Source organism: Phoenix dactylifera, chromosome 1 (assembly GCF_051530095.1).
Source record: "Phoenix dactylifera cultivar Ajwa chromosome 1, Ajwa_hap1_PhDact_Kaust_v1.1, whole genome shotgun sequence".
In the NCBI taxonomy this organism is placed as follows: domain Eukaryota; kingdom Viridiplantae; phylum Streptophyta; class Magnoliopsida; order Arecales; family Arecaceae; genus Phoenix; species Phoenix dactylifera.
The window spans coordinates 63859265-63878561 of record NC_143190.1 but is presented as its reverse complement, the minus strand read 5'-3'; the positions used below and the strand labels follow the sequence as shown (position 1 = coordinate 63878561).

General features: G+C 39.0%; 1 pseudogene; it reads right to left on the bottom strand.

The window, feature by feature from the left end:
• Positions 1 to 15958: 15958 nt before the first annotated feature.
• Positions 15959 to 17103, bottom strand: LOC148715475 (senescence-specific cysteine protease SAG39 pseudogene; annotated as a pseudogene).
• Between the last annotated feature and the right edge of the window lie 2194 nt (positions 17104 to 19297).

Here is a 19297-nt window from a genome sequence, read left to right as displayed (position 1 = left end):
CTACTTTTCTACAGCAAAAATAGATTATATTTTTAGTTTTACTTTCTCCGGCTTTTACAAAAAAAATTTTAAGGAACTTTTGCTTATTCTTAGGCTTATACCCTAAACCAGCTCTATTAAATACAGTTCTTTGACTATTAAGAATCATCTCCATTTTTTCAGAAAACTATGTAAACTTTTCTACAATAGGTTTGTATTTTTCAAGTTCTTTTGTTAAGTTCAGTTTTTCTGTTCTTAGTAGGCTTAAGTCTTTTGTAAGATTATCTTTTATAGTTTGATTACTGTTTTTATATTCTGAAATCTCTTTAGTTAATCTTTCTTTGTCTTTAATCAAGGTGCAGTTCTTTTGAGTTAATAAATGGTTGCTTGTTTTAAGTTCTTAATTTTCTTTAATAATGGAGTCCTTTTCCTTAATCAGACTATCATTTTTATGACTATAAGATTTATTAGTCAACCTCAAATCTTTGTTTTTAAGGATTTATACTCATCCATTAGTTCATTAAAGGCATCATACAATTCATCAAAAGTAAACTCTAACTGAGTTTCAGATGTTACCTCATAACATTTGCCATAAAGCAAAGGATGGATTTTTCTTCTTGTTTCTCTTCCGAAGATGATGATGATTGATCGGAATCTGTCAAGGTGGAGACAAAAGTTTTCTTCTTCTTGAGTTTGTAGCTCTTCTTCAGCAAGGGATAGTCAACTTTGAAATATCCCGGCTTCTTGCATTTATAGCATCCAATTTCCTCACTTTCCCTTTCCTTACCTTTATCCTTGTTGAAGGGACTTGAGGGACCTCTCCTCTGATGAAAAGACTTCTTCCGGTTGATGAATCTTCTGAACTTTTGCACGAGAAGAGCCTCTTCTTCATCTCCCTCATTGTCTTCTTCTTCACTGCTGCCACTGCAAGATAGTTCCTTGTTAGAAGAAGTGGATTTGAGGTCAATTACCTTTTTCTTATGTGAGGATTCTTCTTCGTTGTGTTGTTTCATTGGGAGCTCATGCATCATTAGGGATCCAAAAAGCTCCTCTAGTGGCATCTTATTCAAGTATCTTGCTTCTTGGATTGCCGTGACTTTGACTTTCCAAGATCTTGGTAACGAATGAAGAACTTTCCTGACAAGATCAGTGCTAGTATAACTTTTGCCAAGGCTTTTTAGGCCGTTGACAATATCAGTAAAACAAGTAAACATGCAAGAGATAGTTTCATTTTGCTCCATTTTTAATAGTTCATATTTATGAACTAACGTGTTAATTTTAGTTTCTTTAACTTGATTTGTGCCCTCGTGGGTCACTTCAAGTCTATCCCATATCTCTTTTGCAGAAGTGCAAGTAGAGATTCTATTGAATTCATTAGGATCTAGGGCACAGTAAAGTACATTCATAGCTCTGGCATTTAGCTGTGCCTTCCTTTTATCATTGTCATCCCAGTCTTTGTCAAGCTTGGGTATAGCAATGTCATCTACATAGATGGAAGGAATATGTGGTCCATTGATTATGATGTTCCAAAGATCATAATCTTGGGCTTGGATGAATATTCTCATTCTAACCTTCCAATAGGTATAATTAGTTCCATTAAACAATGAAGGCCTATGAGTAGATTGCCCCTCACTATAGGAAGATCTAAAAGGGTTGTCATTTTGATCTTTTGACTCTATTTAAAGATTGGAATACCAATCGATATGAGAGCACCTGCTCTGATACCACTTGTTGCCCAAGGAGACAACCCAAGAGGAGAGGTGAATTGGGTTTGGATTAATTATTGACAAATCAAAACTTGATTAGTAAATAATTAAATCTAATTGAGGATGATAGTGTTATTTTGATGATTAACAAGCAATTATCTAGAGTATGTTATAAGTTAAATCGATACTTCATTTATAAGTCTATTACTCTCAGTATATTTGGATAAATTGATATAGATATATTTCATTGTTTATTTGAATGAATCTAACCTTGAGATGCAGCAAAGTGTGGATTGAGTCGACCCAAAGGATGATTGGGTCGACCCCGGCACATCAAGAAAGCATTTGGCACACTTCTGCAAAAATGGCACAAATGAACAGTGAGTTGAGTCGACCCAAGGAAAGCATGAGTCGACCCAAACATCAAGATCCTCAAACAGAAGACAGAAAATGGTTCTCTGGATTTACTGAGAGGGTCGACCCAAGATATAGTTGAGTCGACCCAAGCTTGAGTCGACCCAAACCCTGAGAGGGTCGACCCAAAGGCAAGACAGAACAGAAGACAGAAAAGGATCTCTGGAAACCCTGTTAGGGTCGACCCAAGAAGAAGTTGAGTCGACCCAACTGAACCTTGAGTCGACCCAAAGAAAGGTTTGGTCGACCCAAGTGAAGGAAGGCTGAATTTCAAGTTTCTGTGGATTCTGAGAGGGTCGACCCAAGGAATGTTTGAGTCGACCCAAGTGAAAGTTGGGTCGACCCAAGGACAGGTTGAGCCGACCCAAACACGGGCAGAAGCATAACGGCTAGTTCTGCAGATGTACTTTTTGTCCTTCCAACAGTGAGTAACGGCTAGTTTTTGAATTCTAACCATTGGGGCTTGTCCAATGGAGGTAGGAAACTATTTAAAGGGGCACTATTCATCAGATAGGACATCCTTTCCAAAGAATATCAAAGAGTACACAAGAAAGAGAAAGTGCCCTAATCTTCTTCATCCAAGTGCTTCATTCAAGAATCAAAGAAAGGGGTTGAGCAGATTCAAAGAGTCATCAAGAGATCCATCCTCCCTTGAAGAGTGAAGCATCCTTGACAAAGAAGAGATAAGTCACTACAAGCGATAAATACTTTCTAAACTCTTCTTTGTAGATTATATTGTTTTATTTGCTCATTTAGGAGTTTAAATCTTCTTCCTTTATTTGTTAAACTACTTGTAAAGGTTGGTCGGTTAGCCCGCAAAACCAACGGAATAGGTTGATTGGTGAACCCGGAAAACCAATTGTAAAGGTTCGTTGGTGAGCCCAAGAAACCAACATAGGTTCGTTGGTGAGCCCGTAAAACCAACATAGGTTTTTGGTGAACCCGGAAAACCAAAGTGTAAAGGTTTTTGGATTGTGAGCCCGAAAAATAATCCAACTGTAATCCGCGGGATTATAGTGAATTTCCAAGGGGTCGCTTGGGGAGTGGACGTAGGTGCTAAGGAGAGCACCGAACCACTATACTTCTTGTTGTTTGCATTGTGATTTGTTTAAGTTCACTAACACATCATTTAACACAAGTAAGATAGTTAAAATTAAAAAAAACCAATTCACCCCCCCCTCTTGACTTGTCACCTTGGGCAACAAGTGGTATCAGAGCAAGGTGCTCCAATAGTACTCATTGATCTCACAATCAAGAGTTAAAGATCATGACAACCCAAGTGGGATGTTCTATGAGTGAGGGGCAATCTACAAATAGACCACCTCTATTTAATGGCACAAACTACACATATTAGAAAGTTAGGATGAGGATATTCATTCAAGCTTCAGATTATGAGGGCCTCACACACCCACACTTAATATAGAGGGCACTATCATACCCAAACCAGAAATGGATTGGAATGAAAGTGATAGACGATTGGCACAGTTAAATGCTAAAGCTATAAATGTACTTTATTGCTCATTAGATGTAAGTGAATTTAATAGAATATCTACTTGCATCTCTGCTAAAGAAATTTGGGACAAACTTAAGGTCACTCATGAAGGGACCAATCAAGTTAAGGAGTCAAAGATAAACATATTAGTACACAAGTATGAATTGTTTATAATGGAATCTACTGAGTCCATAACTGATATGTTTACTCGTTTTACTGACATTATAAATGGGCTTAAGAGTTTAGGAAAGTCTTACACTAACTCTGAATTGGTGCGAAAAATTCTCAGGTCTCTACCGAGAATTTGGGAGGCCAAGGTAACCGCAATTCAAGAAGCTAAGGACCTCAACACACTGCAATTAGAGGAGCTTCTAGGATCACTCATGACCCATGAGTTGACAATGAGGCAAAATTCAGAAGATGAGGTCAAGAGAAGAAAGCCCATTGCCCTAAAGACTACCACCCCTAAACAACAAACTGAATCGGAAGATTCAGATGATGATGAAGAATTTGATGAAGAAGGGATGGCTATGCTTGGAAGAAAATTCAGAAAATTTATGAGAGGTAAGAATAGATTCTATAAAAAAAAACCCTTCCTCAAAGGTAACTCAAGCAAAGAAAAGGGTAAGGACAAAGAAAAGGAAAAAGAAACTCCCATTTGCTATGAGTGTAACAAACCCGGGCATTATAAGATAGATTGCCCGGATTTGAAATGGATGGCAAGAAAACTAAAAAAGAAGAACTTCATGGCTGAATGGAGTGAAAGTGAGGAATCAAGTTCGGAGGAGGAAGATCATCAAGAGACGGCCCAAATATGTCATATGGCCAATGACGATGAGGTAGATTCTGAACTTGACTGTGATTTTACTGTTGATGAATTACATGATGCATTCTTAGAACTCATGGAAGAACATAAGAAACTAATTAATAAAAATAAAGTTCTAAAAGAAGAAAATCAATCTCTTATCAAAGATAAGTTAAAACTGTCTCATAACTGTGAAACATTAAGTAGGAAACTTACAAATGAAACCAAGAATCTAATTACTGAAAATATCAAGTTAAAAGGAGATGCTGAAAAATATAAATCCTTAGTAGATAAATTTACACTTAGTTCTACCAAATTAAATATGATTCTTGATAGTCAAAAAGCTGTATATGATAAGGCTGGTTTAGGATATAAAACAAATAGGAAACAAAAATTCTTAAAGAACATTTTTGTAAAAGCTAAAAGTGAAAATATTACTTGTTATTGCTGCAATAAGTTAGGACATAGAGCACATGAATGTAACTATAGAAAGTCCAGTCAAAACAAATTAAGTAATAATCAAAAGATTAAATTCAAGAAAGTTTGGGTTCCAAAAGGAGCATGGAGTACTAACCCTAAAGGACCCAACTTAGTTTGGGTACCTCAAGTTTCTTCTTGATCTTGATTGCAGGAGTGTCTTGCAGCTGATAAAGTAGAAAAACGATGGTATCTAGATAGCGGCTGTTCAAGACATATGACCGGTGACGTAGATCAATTTGTCACCTTGGAATCAGAGAAGGGTGGAGTAGTAACCTATGGAGACAATGGTAAAGGGCATATCATTGGAAAGGGTAAAATTTTTATTACTCCATCTATTTTTATAGAAAATGTCTTATTAGTTAAGGGTTTGAAACATAACCTTCTTAGCATAAGTCAATTTTGTGATAAAGGGTTTAAAGTCACATTTGAAGCATCTGTATGCATAATCACAAATCCTAAAGATAATAGCATTGTACTTGTAGGACAAAGGCAAAGAAATATTTACTTAGTAGATCTTCATGAGTTAGGTAAGAAAAATGGATTATGCTTAATTACTAATGAAGAAAAGAAAAATGAAACTAGTTGGCTTTGGCACCGAAGACTAGGACATGCTAGTATGGAATTAATATCAAAACTAGTCAAGAAGGATTTAATAAAAGATGTGCCAAAATTGATCTTTGAAAAGGACAAAATCTGTGGACCATGTTCATTGAGAAAACAAACTAAATCATCTTTCAAATCAAAGAATATAGTATCAACAACTAGACCATTTGAACGCATACACATGGATTTATTTGGACCTACTAGAACTGCAAGTCTAGGAGGGAAGAAGTATGGACTAGTTATTGTTGATGATTTTTCAAGATATACATGGGTTTCATTTTTGGCCCATAAGAACGAAGCATTTTCAGAATTCTTGAAACTGTATAATAATATCATAAATGAAAAGAAACTCACCTTAGTAGCAATTCGAAGTGATCATGGTACTGAATTTGAAAATCAACACTTTGAATAATTTTGTACTAAAAATGGTATTTTACATCAATTTTCAGCACCTAGAACGCCTCAACAAAATGGGGTTGTTGAAAGGAAAAATAGGACATTGGCAGAAATGGCACGCACGATGTTGTGTGAGTCAAATCTTCCAAAGTACTTTTGGGCTGAAGCTATAAGCACTGCTTGCCATATTCTAAATCGAGTTTTAATACGACCAATAACCAAAAAAACTCCTTATGAACTTTGGAAGAATAAGAAACCAACTGCTAAATATCTTAAAGTATTTGGATGTAGATGTTTCATCTTAAACAATGGCAAGGAGGATCTAAGTAAATTTGATGCCAAGTCAGATGAAGGTATCTTCTTAGGATACTCCACATCTAGCAGGGCATACAGAGTATTCAATAAAAGAACTCTAGTAGTGGAAGAGTCAGTCAATATTATATTTGATGAGTCTGATAGTGAGTCTGCTAGGGAAGAAAATATTGTTGATGATGATACAGAAATTATCGACTTTGAAAAGTTGAATATTGATGACGTGCCAATTCAAGATAAGGGAGATGATTGCGTGCCACCACAATCTCAAAACTTACCAAAGGAATGGAGGTATACATATGGACACCCTAAAGACTTAATCATTGGTGATCCATCTCAAGGGGTAAGAACTCGATCATCTCTTAAAAATTTAAATGATTATCTTGCTTTTGTTTCACAATTAGAACCTAAGACTTATGAAGAAGCTAAAAAAGATACTAATTGGATAAATGCCATGCAAGAAGAATTAAATCAATTTAAAAGTAGTAATGTATGGACATTAACTGAAAGACCAAAGCATAACTCAGTAATTGGAACAAAATGGATATTTAGAAATAAATTAGATGAAAATGGAGTAGTTATAAGAAATAAGGCTAGACTTGTAGCTAAGGGATACAATCAAGAAGAAGGAATAGATTTTGATGAAACATTTGCTCCTGTAGCTAGATTAGAGGCTATTAGATTACTTCTAGCATTTGCATGTTTCATGGATTTCAAATTGTATCAAATGGATGTGAAGAGCGCATTCTTAAATGGTTTTATTGAAGAGGAAGTATATGTAGAACAACCTCCTAGTTTTGAGAATCATGAATTGCCAAATCATGTGTTTGAACTACATAAGGCATTATATGGATTAAAGCAAGCTCCTAGGGCTTGGTATGATCGATTAAGCAAATTTCTGCTTAATAATGATTTTAATAGAGGAAATGTAGACAAAACACTATTTCTCAAAAGAAAGGACAAAAATCTATTAGTGGTTCAAATATATGTAGATGACATAATCTTTGGTGCCACAAATGATACTCTTTGCAAAGAATTTGCTGATTTAATGCATGGAGAATTCGAAATGAGTTTGATGGGAGAACTAAGCTTCTTTCTAGGATTACAAATCAAATAAACTAAGGAAGGCATTTTCATTCATCAAACTAAGTATACAAAGGAAATACTAAAGAAGTTTGGAAATGAAAACCATAAGGGAGTAGGTACTCCAATGAATCCTACTAGTAAGCTAGACAAAGATGAAAAAGGAAAGAGTATTGATATTAAGCTTTATAGAGGACTAATTGGATCCTTGCTCTATCTTACTGCTAGTAGACCAGACATCGTATTTAGTGTAGGAATATGTGCTAGATACCAATCAGATCCTAAGGAGTCACATTTAAGTGCTGTTAAAAGAATCCTTAGATATTTAAGAGGAACTACAAATATTGGATTATGGTACTCTAGAGACTCTTGTCTAGATTTGCTTGCATACTCAGATGCTGATTTTGCTGGATGCAAATTAGATAGGAAAAGCACAAGTGGCACATGTCAATTCTTAGGAAACAACTTAGTATCATGGTTTAGCAAAAAACAAAATTTAGTGGCACTGTCAACAGCTGAAGCTGAATATATAGCTGCTGGTAGTTGTTGTGCTCAAATACTATGTCTTAAGCAACAACTAGAGGACTATGGAGTTAAGCTAGATAATATTCCTATTAAGTGTGATAATACTAGTGCCATCAATCTTACTAAAAATCTGGTTCAGCACTCTAAAGCCAAACACATAGAAATACGATATCATTTTATTAGAGATCATGTGCAAAATGAAAACATATGTATTGAGCATATATGCACTGAAAAATAATTAGCCGACATATTCACAAAACTATTGAGTGAAGATAGATTCTGCACGCTAAGGAGGGAATTAGGCATATGTGATCCTTTTTATTGAAGAAATATAAAAGGGAGCAAGTAGTCTCATGATACATTCCTCCAATTTCAAAAAACCCATGAAACATGAGTCAAACTTGTTATCTATAGATTCCTTACTCATGTATCATTGTCCCAGAAAGAATTTATAAGGATTGGAAGCTAAGAAAATTTTTAGAAGCAAAAAGGAAGAGAAAAGAAAAATTCTGCACTTAGGTCGACCCAACCCAGAATAGAGTCGACCCAACGTTGAGTCGACCCAAGAAATTTCTTGAGTCGACCCAACGTCGGGACCCCACTGTTAAAGGGGGACCCGAGAGCACTATTAGGGCACTGTTTGCCCTTGTCCTCTTCTGAATACTCTAATCCCCACTCTCCAAACTCCTCCAAACTCCTCCAAATAGTAGATTACCTTAAGATCTTGGAGAAATGGGACCCAAAAGAGCCGTAGCCAAGAGATCCGGAAGAGTCTCACGGATCCAACGTGAGGAAAGGCAACCTACGGAGCCATCTATCGTGTCTCCACAACGTGAGGCACGTGCGGAGCCACCTCCTCCTCCTTCCCCCTCAGTTATACTTGCAAGATTTGCGGGGAGATCGGTTACAACGAGGAGAAGGATCCATTCCGAGTTCTTTGATCAAGAAGGGTTTAGGTTGAGAGAATGGATCCAAAGGCAAGGTTGGGAGTATCTTTGCTCCCTAGATGTGATGATCTACCCTGGATTAGTTCGGGAGTTCTATGCCTTCCTTAAAACTGGAATGGGAGGGCTTGTTTCGGAAGTTCGAGGAGTTAGGGTTCGAGTTTCCGAGGAAAGTTTGAGTGAGCTACTTCATCTACCCTGCGAAGGAGCCACTCCGGAAAAATCAGAAAACAAGATGAGAGCTCTGCAGTTGATTATGGAAAATGAGGGCTTTGACTTCTCAGAAAAGGTAATAGCAAGCTCTTTATTTGCTGAAATGAGATTATTGCTTAGTATCATAAATAGAATTTTATTTCCAAAGAGCGGGAGATTCGATCGCATCACAGAGCGAGATTTAGTAGTGATGGAGTATATTATTCAGGGTTTTCCCCTGAATCTCCCGGCCATGATACTGAAGCAGATGAGGAAAGTGATCTGCAACTCCAGAGTATCCCTACCTTATGGTATGATACTCACTTTGGTTTTTCGACAGCACGGCATATCTGTCGAGGGGGAGGTATCCAGGCATCTGCTTCATACTGACACATACACTGCACGGACACTTATACGTATGGGTTATGAGAAAGTGAACGGGCAGTGGATTCATATTGGAGCAGGAATTCAGGGTGAGGCACCAGAGGGTGAGGCAGAGGATGATGCACCAGATATTGGAAACCCTATCCTTGAGGATGAGGAGCATATGGATCATCCTACTGTACCTTCCGAGGCTGGACCATCGTCATCTGCTCCTCCGAGAGATACAGATGAGTTCTGGAGTAGGATGACTGAGATTATGACAGCTCAGGCCAGGACCATCACTGACGGGCTGACGAGCAGATTGGATATTATGTCAGCTCAGGCGAGGACTGTCACTGATGGGCTGACGAGCCGACTGGACATCATGACTGCGGAGATCAGTGATCTGAGGCAGCAGGTAGGAGCACTCCGGAGAGAGAGAGAGACCCATGGACCTTCTGTGCCACAGGCTGCTGAGTCAGAGATATCGGCACAGAGTCATCCAGCTCATCGTGCTCCACGCCAGACACAGTCTCACCAGGCTCGACCTCCCCTCGCCACGTACACTAGGAGGATGAGGACTAGATCCCAGCCATTAGATACTCCCTAGGCAGATATTAGCATTTCTGGTTAGAGCCTAGGCTAGATATCTAGTTCTCATATGTATTTTGCTTTTATCATATATGTTTAAACTTTGATTAAGGAACATTGTATCTATTTTTGTTTTTGGGCATGAATGTACTAAAATGTTCTTATTTTGATCAATAAAGTTTGAATGCTTGTTATTTATTGTGTCTTTTCCCATGCATCTATTTGATGATAACAAAAAGGGGGAGAAGTAAAGAAAGAGTAATGTAATAGGGGGAGAAGTAAAGACAGAGTGATAAGAGAAGTAAAGAAAGAAGGAGAAATAACGAAATAACTTGTAAAACAACTTGAAAATCATATAGGAAAGCATATGCATCCAAGGGGGAGCAATTTGCAACAATGAAAATGATCAAGTCAAAAATTTCTATCAAATTTCAGAATTTGGCACATAGAATTTCAGAATTTGGCACGCACCTTTCACACCTCGATACATAACCTGAAACTCATGTTTTATCTCAAATTTTTGGAGTTTCATCTTTAATGAATTATAAATGAAAGGGGGAGCAATTCAAAAAGTCAAATTGGCAACATTTGAATGATATAGGGGGAGACTTCACTCTTATATATGAAAAGCTGAAATTCAGCAAGTTAAGCCCTTTCAAAAACTGATTTTAAAATAAGTATCAAAAGGTTCATACTCTTTATTTTGTAATCATCAAAAAGGGGGAGATTGAGGATGATAGTGTTATTTTGATGATTAACAAGCAATTATCTAGAGTATGTTATAAGTTAAATCGATACTTCATTTATAAGTCTATTACTCTCAGTATATTGGGATAAATTGATATAGATACATTTCATTGTTTATTTGAATGAATCTAACCTTGAGATGCAGCAAAGTGTGGATTGAGTCGACCCAAAGGATGATTGGGTCGACCCCGGCACATCAAGAAAGCATTTGGCACACTTCTGCAAAAATGGCACAAATGAACAGTGAGTTGGGTCGACCCAAGGAAAGCATGAGTCGACCCAAACATCAAGATCCTCAAACAGAAGACAGAAAATGGTTCTCTGAATTTACTGAGAGGGTCGACCCAAGATATAGTTGAGTCGACCCAAGCTTGAGTCGACCCAAATCCTGAGAGGGTCGACCCAAAGGCAAGACAGAACAGAAGACAGAAAAGGTTCTCTGGAAATCCTGTTAGGGTCGACCCAAGAAGAAGTTGAGTCGACCCAACTGAACCTTGAGTCGACCCAAAGAAAGGTTGGGTCAACCCAAGTGAAGGAAGGCTGAATTTCAAGTTTCTGTGGATTCTGAGAGGGTCGACCCAAGGAATGTTTGAGTCGACCCAAGTGAAAGTTGGGTCGACCCAAGGACAAGTTGAGCCGACCCAAACACGGGCAGAAGCATAACGGCTAGTTCTGCAGATGTACTTTTTATCCTTCCAACAGTGAGTAACGGCTAGTTTTTGAATTCTAACCATTGGGGCTTGTCCAATGGAGGTAGGAAACTATTTAAAGGGGCACTATTCATCAGATAGGACATCCTTTCCAAAGAATATCAAAGAGTACACAAGAAAGAGAAAGTGCCCTAATCTTCTTCATCCAAGTGCTTCATTCAAGAATCAAAGAAAGGGGTTGAGCAGATTCAAAGAGTCATCAAGAGCTCCATACTCCCTTGAAGAGTGAAGCATCCTTGACAAAGAAGAGAGAAGTCACTACAAGCGATAAATACTTTCTAAACTCTTCTTTGTAGATTATATTGTTTTATTTGCTCATTTAGGAGTTTAAATCTTCTTCCTTTATTTGTTAAACTACTTGTAAAGGTTGGTTGGTTAGCCCGCAAAACCAACGGAATAGGTTGATTGGTGAACCCGGAAAACCAATTGTAAAGGTTCGTTGGTGAGCCCGAAAAACCAACATAGGTTCGTTGGTGAGCCCGTAAAACCAACATAGGTTTTTGGTAAACCCGAAAAACCAAAGTGTAAAGATTTTTGGATTGTGAGCCCGGAAAACAATCCAACTGTAATCCGCGGGATTATAGTGAATTTCCAAGGGGTCGCTTGAGGAGTGGACGTAGGTGCTAAGGAGAGCACCGAACCACTATACTTCTTGTTGTTTGCATTGTGATTTGTTTAAGTTTACTAACACATCATTTAATACAAGTAAGATAGTTAAAATTAAAAGAAACCAATTCACCCCCCCCCCCCCTCTTGGCTTGTCACCTTGGGCAACACTAATGCAAGCAAGTTAATTAAGCTACTTAATGAGAAGATTGGAAGAGACAAATAGCCAATGCAAACATAAGAAAATTTTATAGTGGTTCGGAGCCAACCCTTGCTCCTACGTCCACTCCCCAAGCTTCACTTGGGAGTTCACTATAATCCCTTGGATTACAGCCGGTTCTTTTACAAGATCACAACCCAACTTGTTGTTTTCGCGAGATCACAACGAACTCGGTCGGTTTTCACGGGCTCACCGACTAGAACCACCCGATTATTTTTTCGGAATTACAATCAAACCCTTACACCGTTAGTTTTATCCTCGGATCACCAACAAACCTTACAACCCTTGATTCAATCCCCTGATTGAATCAAGTAAGAAAAACAAATATGAATCAATATGAATAGAATAAAGTTAGAAGCCCTCAAACAGATTTCGGAAGAGAAAGTAGGGGCTTCTCGAACTCTGAGTCTCCTCTTTGAGTGCACTGAAGATTTGATGTCAGAAGAAGAGCCTTGAATGCGAAGGAAAAACTTCTAAGAATGAATTGAATGCATTTTTTTCTTCTTTTGCTTTTCTTTTCTCTCAATGGACTCTTGTTAGTTGGAAATGCCTTAATGCACAGATGGAGTAACTCTCTTGCTGTTTACTACTGTTTTCTCTGGTTATTTAAACTGTTCCCCACGAAAATTAGCCGTTAGAGACTGATTTGTAGCCGTTCTACACAGTCCGCACCTCCTAACAAAGTATCCGTTGGGATCGAAGTCGATTCGCTCGATCTAGAGTCGACTTGGCTGTTATTCGAGTCGACTCATGCTTTACTGGAGACGACTTGCCCACTGTTCAGAATTTGAATTAAAGTGCTGCCCCAACCTGGAGTCGACTCGGTCCAAGCCTGGAGTCGACTCACCAAGATCTAGAGATGGCTCGGCATTTTGGAGACGGCTCATTCTCAGGATTCCAGAGATCTATTTTTCTGCATTTCTCTCTCGAGTCGACTCGGGTCCTCTTGGAGTCAACTCGGCTCTCAGAGCTCGAAAACTCGATCCTCTGTCTATTGATCTGAGCTGCCTCGGAGTTGACTCGCACTTTCTTGGGGTCGACTCGGCTGACTTGAGGTCGACTCTGCAATTCTCGGAGTCGACTCGTTCACAGGGTCATTGAGTTTGGTTCTCTGCCTTTCAGTCCGCTTCCCTCTAAGAGTCGACTCTGGCATGATTAGGAGTTGACTCGCCAAAACATCGGAGTCAACTCGCATCCTTCTAGAGTTGACTCAGTAACAGGGTCTAGAAAATACTTCTCTATCTTTCTGTCTGTTACTCCTTGGAGTCGACTCGGATCTGTAGTGAGTCGACTCGCCAAGCATTGGAGTCGACTCGCCAAGCATTGGAGTCGACTCAAAGCCTTCTGGAGTCGACTCGCTGACAGGGTCTGAAAACCATTTTTCTGTCTTTCTTTCTGTTCTCAGACGGAGTCGACTCGTAGAGTATCGGAGTCGACTCGAGCTCGTAGCAGAAACTCTGAGCCAATTGGAGTCGACTCGTAATCTTTCGGAGTCGACTCGAGAGTCAGCCCTTGGTTCAAATAGGGTTCAATACTTGTCCAACTTATTTTGAACCAAAGCTTGAGGCACTTAATTGAAAATATATAAATATATGCCTGAAATACTAGATTGAATTTATTAGTATAACATAAGATATACTCAAATGCTTTGAGCTCATCAAAATCAAACAGGGGTTTAATCAATCACTCCACACAAAGATAGTTACTCCTAGTTGTTAAACCCCTATTATCAATAATAAATTGGACGGCATCATCCATTAGAACCTCCAATATAGATACATACATACATGCATGCATGCATACATATATATATATATATATATTTATATATATATAGGGGATTGATAACCTACCATAACAGAGAGTAGGTTATCAATCTACCCATTTTTTATTGAATAAAAATTATCCTTACTTTTTATAACTCTTAAGTGTATTTTACGTCTTTTTACAATCTCACATTAACTCACCCTCTCAACCCCCAATTAATAATCTCTCCCTCTCTCTCTCTCTCTCCGGTATATATGTGTGTGTGTGTGTGTGTGTGTGTGTGTGTGTGTGTTTGTATGTATGTATAGATGTACATATATGGCAACGTTGTCCAGAAACCACTATTCTAATCATCGGTGGCGCAGTGTTGAAACCGATTTCTCACAGACTACAAGTCGACAAGTCAAATGTATAATCCCCATTGGTGGGGCTAGAACAGAATAGAACAGATCATAGCCATGCTGAGAATGCATATATATATAAAAATAGATCTCATAAATTGTCTAGTTATATTTCACGGATTTCAGAGCATATAAAATGATTTTCAAATAAAATTTAACATGTCTGACCCATTTTACTGAACACAAAATATATAGTAAAATATAATCAGTTTATCAAATAATTTAGAAATTACACTTGAAGTATTAAGTTACTTACCTCTTCTCGCTTAATCCCTACTTCAGATAGGCAGATTAGGTTCACCTGTTTAAATTTAATTAATTTCTTATTAATTTCAGAACTAAGCAAAATCCAAAAATAATACTATTGAACACGGCCCAATAGGGCCTAGAGTTGGCCCATAATGGGTATGGCCTGATAGGGCCCATATCGGACACGGCCCAATGGGCCCACATAGATCCGGCCAAATAGGGCCCCCAAGGTTGGCTTCTAATCGGTTCATTTATGCGGTAAAATTTATTGCAGGGACTAATACTTAATTATAGGATACTATTCTATAATAAAGCTTGAGTGAAGGGACTAAATAAATATAGTTGGGGACCTTTATGTAATAAATCTTTTCTATAGGGATCAAATACAAATTGCAGAAAGCCCTTTTTTGAAATAATATACTGCCAAGGCCTTAACTGCAAAATTCCATTTATTAACCGAATGGGTTCGAATTTCGGGTTCCGAGTTTTGGGTTCCGGGCTCGGATTTGAACTGGTCGGATTTCGGATTTTCTTTTTTTTTTGTTTCTGGTTTCAAACCGGGCCCAAGTTGGGCCCGCAATGAATAGGACCCGTGAACCCTTCTTCCTCCCCAAACTCCCACGGACAGAGGAAGAAGAAGAAGAGGAGGAAAGAACCGGGGGGGTCTAGACGGCCAGCCTGGGTGGCGGAGGCCGTCGTCCGGTCGACGGCCAGCCGGCCACAGTGGTGGCCGGCGGCCGTTGCAGTGGTCGAGGTCGAGAATTAACAGAGAACGGTCTCGGTTCATGGGTTCAAAACATAGGGAGGAAAGCATGCTATTTGGCATGGAATCAAGGGCAAAAGAGGAGGGAAGCTCACCGGTGGTCGACGGAGGTGGTGGGTCTCGGCCAAAGGAGGTTCGATCCGGTGTCAAGCGGCGGCGGCGGCGGCGGTGCCCTTCGAAGAGAAAGGGGATCTCGAAATTAAGTATGATTACAATTTCATGCTTCAAATTTACATAGGATAAATGCTGGCATGATTGAAATTAAGATTGATCCACAAACACAGGCCGATGTCAATAGCCAATATCATACAAGAATAGAAGAGTTTTCGAATTCATGTAGTTGGGTAAGAAGTATTGAGGAACAGCACTCTCAACTCTACTTCCTGTATTCTAGATATACTTCACTCCATGAAGAACTTCTTTACTTCCTGTATTCTGGATATACTTCACTCCATGAAGAACTTCAAGAACTGTGACTTACTACTTTAACGTCTCTACCTGTTTTTAGTTAATCTGTTATCATGTTAGTTAGTCGGTTATTCTGTCAATATAATATTATAAATAGGACGTATCATGTAAGAAAGAACCAATCAATAATGTCTTGAGTTCTTCATTCAAGCTTTCCCTGTTTTTCAACAGCCTTCTTGCCTGTTTCTTTACAAGAAGCCTGTATGAAAATGCCGCAGAGCCCTTCAGCCGCAACAACATCTCGTTCCACCCTTATGTATCCACTCGCACCCCATGACTTACCCCATGAGTTCTTCACCAGCCAATGCTTAGTCCAATCGGCAGTCTTTCCATAGCCAATAGCAGTAACACCATGGTCCAATTCAGTCCTGCAATCACCCATGAATACACCACTTTTATAGAACTGAAAGTCTGAGCCGCCGGCATCGATAGCAACTGAGACCGGCTGGTTGGCCACAACCTTCAAGAGGGTTGACTCGCTATTTGCGGGGACATCTTCATAGTCACTAATAGTGGATGCACTCGAGTCCTTCTTGGTGTTGCAAGTACCATCTGATGCTTTGTAAGGATAGTTACTTTCGGTTGTTAAACCTCCATTATCAATTATAAATTGGAAGGCATCATCCATTACACCCTCGTTACATCCTTGGTCCTCTCCATTAACATCGCAATCCACAAGCTCTTGTTCCGACTAAGAGATCAACTCGTTGGTGCTGAGCTTTGTCATGCCTTCGGTTGCCGCCACAACAGAGAATGCCCGGCAACATCTTATTGTATGGGTTCCATATTATTCAACCAGTTGATGCGATGTTAAAGAACTGCAGCAAACTTGTAACAAGATGGTAAATTTTTTCATTACCACATTGGCCTTGATCCTTGATGGGAGTAACTGCACCCTTGGTCCTCCAATCCATGCTAGCGGGCACGGCCGTCACATTTTCGTACCTGAAGGTCTTGGCCGGCTTCACGATCCTGGGCTTGTATCCATTGCGAGATGCTTTGAACTCCTCGTTGGTTAGGTCAATATATAGGTTGATCCCAAGATTGTATTCCTAGTCGCCGGCCTTGTTGACAGACTCGATGTACTCCACATGCATTAGCCTTAAAGATTTGGTACATGTGCTCCTTCTCAGCTGCATCCTTGTACACTCGCCCATGTCGAGCCATCCATTGCTCGTGTCTTAAGGTCATGGGCATGTCTCCGATTGAAAGAGACCTGGCTCCGTAGGCCCAAATAGCCAAGATGGCCAAGGTAATCCACAAGCATTGGTGGCTAAAATAAGACATGGGGTTGTTGGGATGCACTAGCATGGCTGGAGCTTATATGGGGGTTGGAGTAGGGGAATTCTGCCAGTGGAAAGTGGATAAGGACTTGATACATGCCGTGGAGATTGAAATGAGTGGGATGGGTTAGCGGATGAATCATACAAATTATACTAGCACAGACGTACCGTGCGCTATGCTGGTCTAAACTGCAATATCTTCCATCTTACAGAAGTAGCATGCAAATCATAATAGCTCAGACATTCGAGGATGCAAAAAAAATGGAGAGTGATGGGCGTGGTCTTTCAGCCTCTGCCCACCAATAGAAGAGTAGGTTAAGTATTGTCCATGAGGGATTTCAACAGTTTGTTTACCAAAAGGGTATATCTTCCACGGCATAATGTTGGACCCTGACATAACCTAATAAAAGATCGGATTAGGTCTGGTTAGATCTACGGCCAAATATTTTGACCCAACAGATCATTCAGGTCAACTCAGGTCCATGTATGACCTGATCCCAACTTGAAAAACTCAGATCCGAAATTAGATCCGAGTTGAGTCCGGATCTCTCATACTGTAAAGACTCCTAATGGTTAAGAGGCTCGTATATTCATTTGTTTCAAGAATTCCTGTTAAATTCACAAATCGCAGGTGAAATAGATAATCTTCATTACATCAAGTCAAAGCATGCCTAGCCTAACTGAAAGAAATAAAAAAATAAGAAAATTAAGAGGAAATATGAGTTCATGAAATATAAAATTAGGATAAATTTAACAGACATCATCATCAGATCAAGAATCAAGAAGATCTCAAGTTTACAAATAGCAAGCAAGAATCTAAATAAAATAATTCAACATTCACTTAAGAAGATAAAGTAAAATCAAAAAGAAAATAAAAGAAAATGATTGAAAGGCTAACTTAGATCGAAACCCCAAAACCTAACAGCTCTTGAAAGGGAGATCGAAAGCAAGAGGGATTCAAGAGGAAATTTACCTCTTTAGTGGAGGAGGATTACATCTCAACCTTTTTAGCGAGGCAAAACTACACTAGTATGGCAGCTCGCTCTTGTTGGAGAAGCAGAAGTAATCGGATCAAAAAAATGATGGGAGATTATCTCCGCCGATGTTGCCCTCAATTTGGTGGTGTGCTGTTAACCAGAAATTAGGAGGGGGATACATTGATAGACCACCATGAAAGAGGTTCAATTGTTCGAAGTACGATAATGTGGTGGTCGATGGGGATATCTTGGAAGACCATCGTGAAAGCTTGAAGCACACCACCAACATCGCAGAGTAGCAACATTAATTGATTGCCATGGTGGAAGAGAATCTAGTGTTTCGAAGTTAGAGAGAGACTAAATAAGGATTCGAAACTAATCGGGAAACCGACTTGACACCCCCTCCTCGAGTTAATCGGTATGCCAAGTTTGGGCTTGACTTGGGTCGAGTAATAGGTTGAAGACCCAAATTAGACCTAGCTAATAATCTGGTCTGGTCGGATTAGATTAAGTCAAGACTCTATAAATCCAAACTTGATTTAGAATTTGAAATGGGTCCAAATTTGGAACTCAATCCGGTACTATCGGTTTTTAAATCAAATCTGGATCAAGTCTAAGCGGATTGAGTCAGGTCAGGTCATAAATCAATCCGACCCATTTGCCGCTCTAACAGTATCAAAGTAGATCTAGTCAATAGCTTAGGTGGATTATAACATACTGTATCATGGGCCTATTTGAGTTAATCATGGTCTAAAATATTTGTGACTGGATTTTTGGTACTTATGATTAGATTTAAATGGATTTGGACCCCAAGCGTACTGAGGACACTAGAGCTTAAACAAGAGGAGTATATAAGGATGCGCGAAGGTGTGCCTAAGCCAAATAGCTAGAGTTACCTGAGTGCTATTTACAGTGTTGGTGTTTGAGCTATTTTCATGAGACCTCATGGCTTTACATATATTTAATTATGGATATTAAGATTTCATTATATAGAATTTTTGGATGTGCGATGAAATTCCATAGTAATCCCTAAATTATAAATAAAAACTTCTACTTTTGAACATTTTTCTTGCAACAACCAAATGGTGAGAACTTTGACTTGCAGAAACCAAAATTTCAAATTTCGCAGCAAAAAAAAAATACTCATAGATTCAAGAAAGTCAAAAACTTTTTCAGAAAAATCAAGAGTAAGGATTACTTTTGTGCATAAATACTACCCCA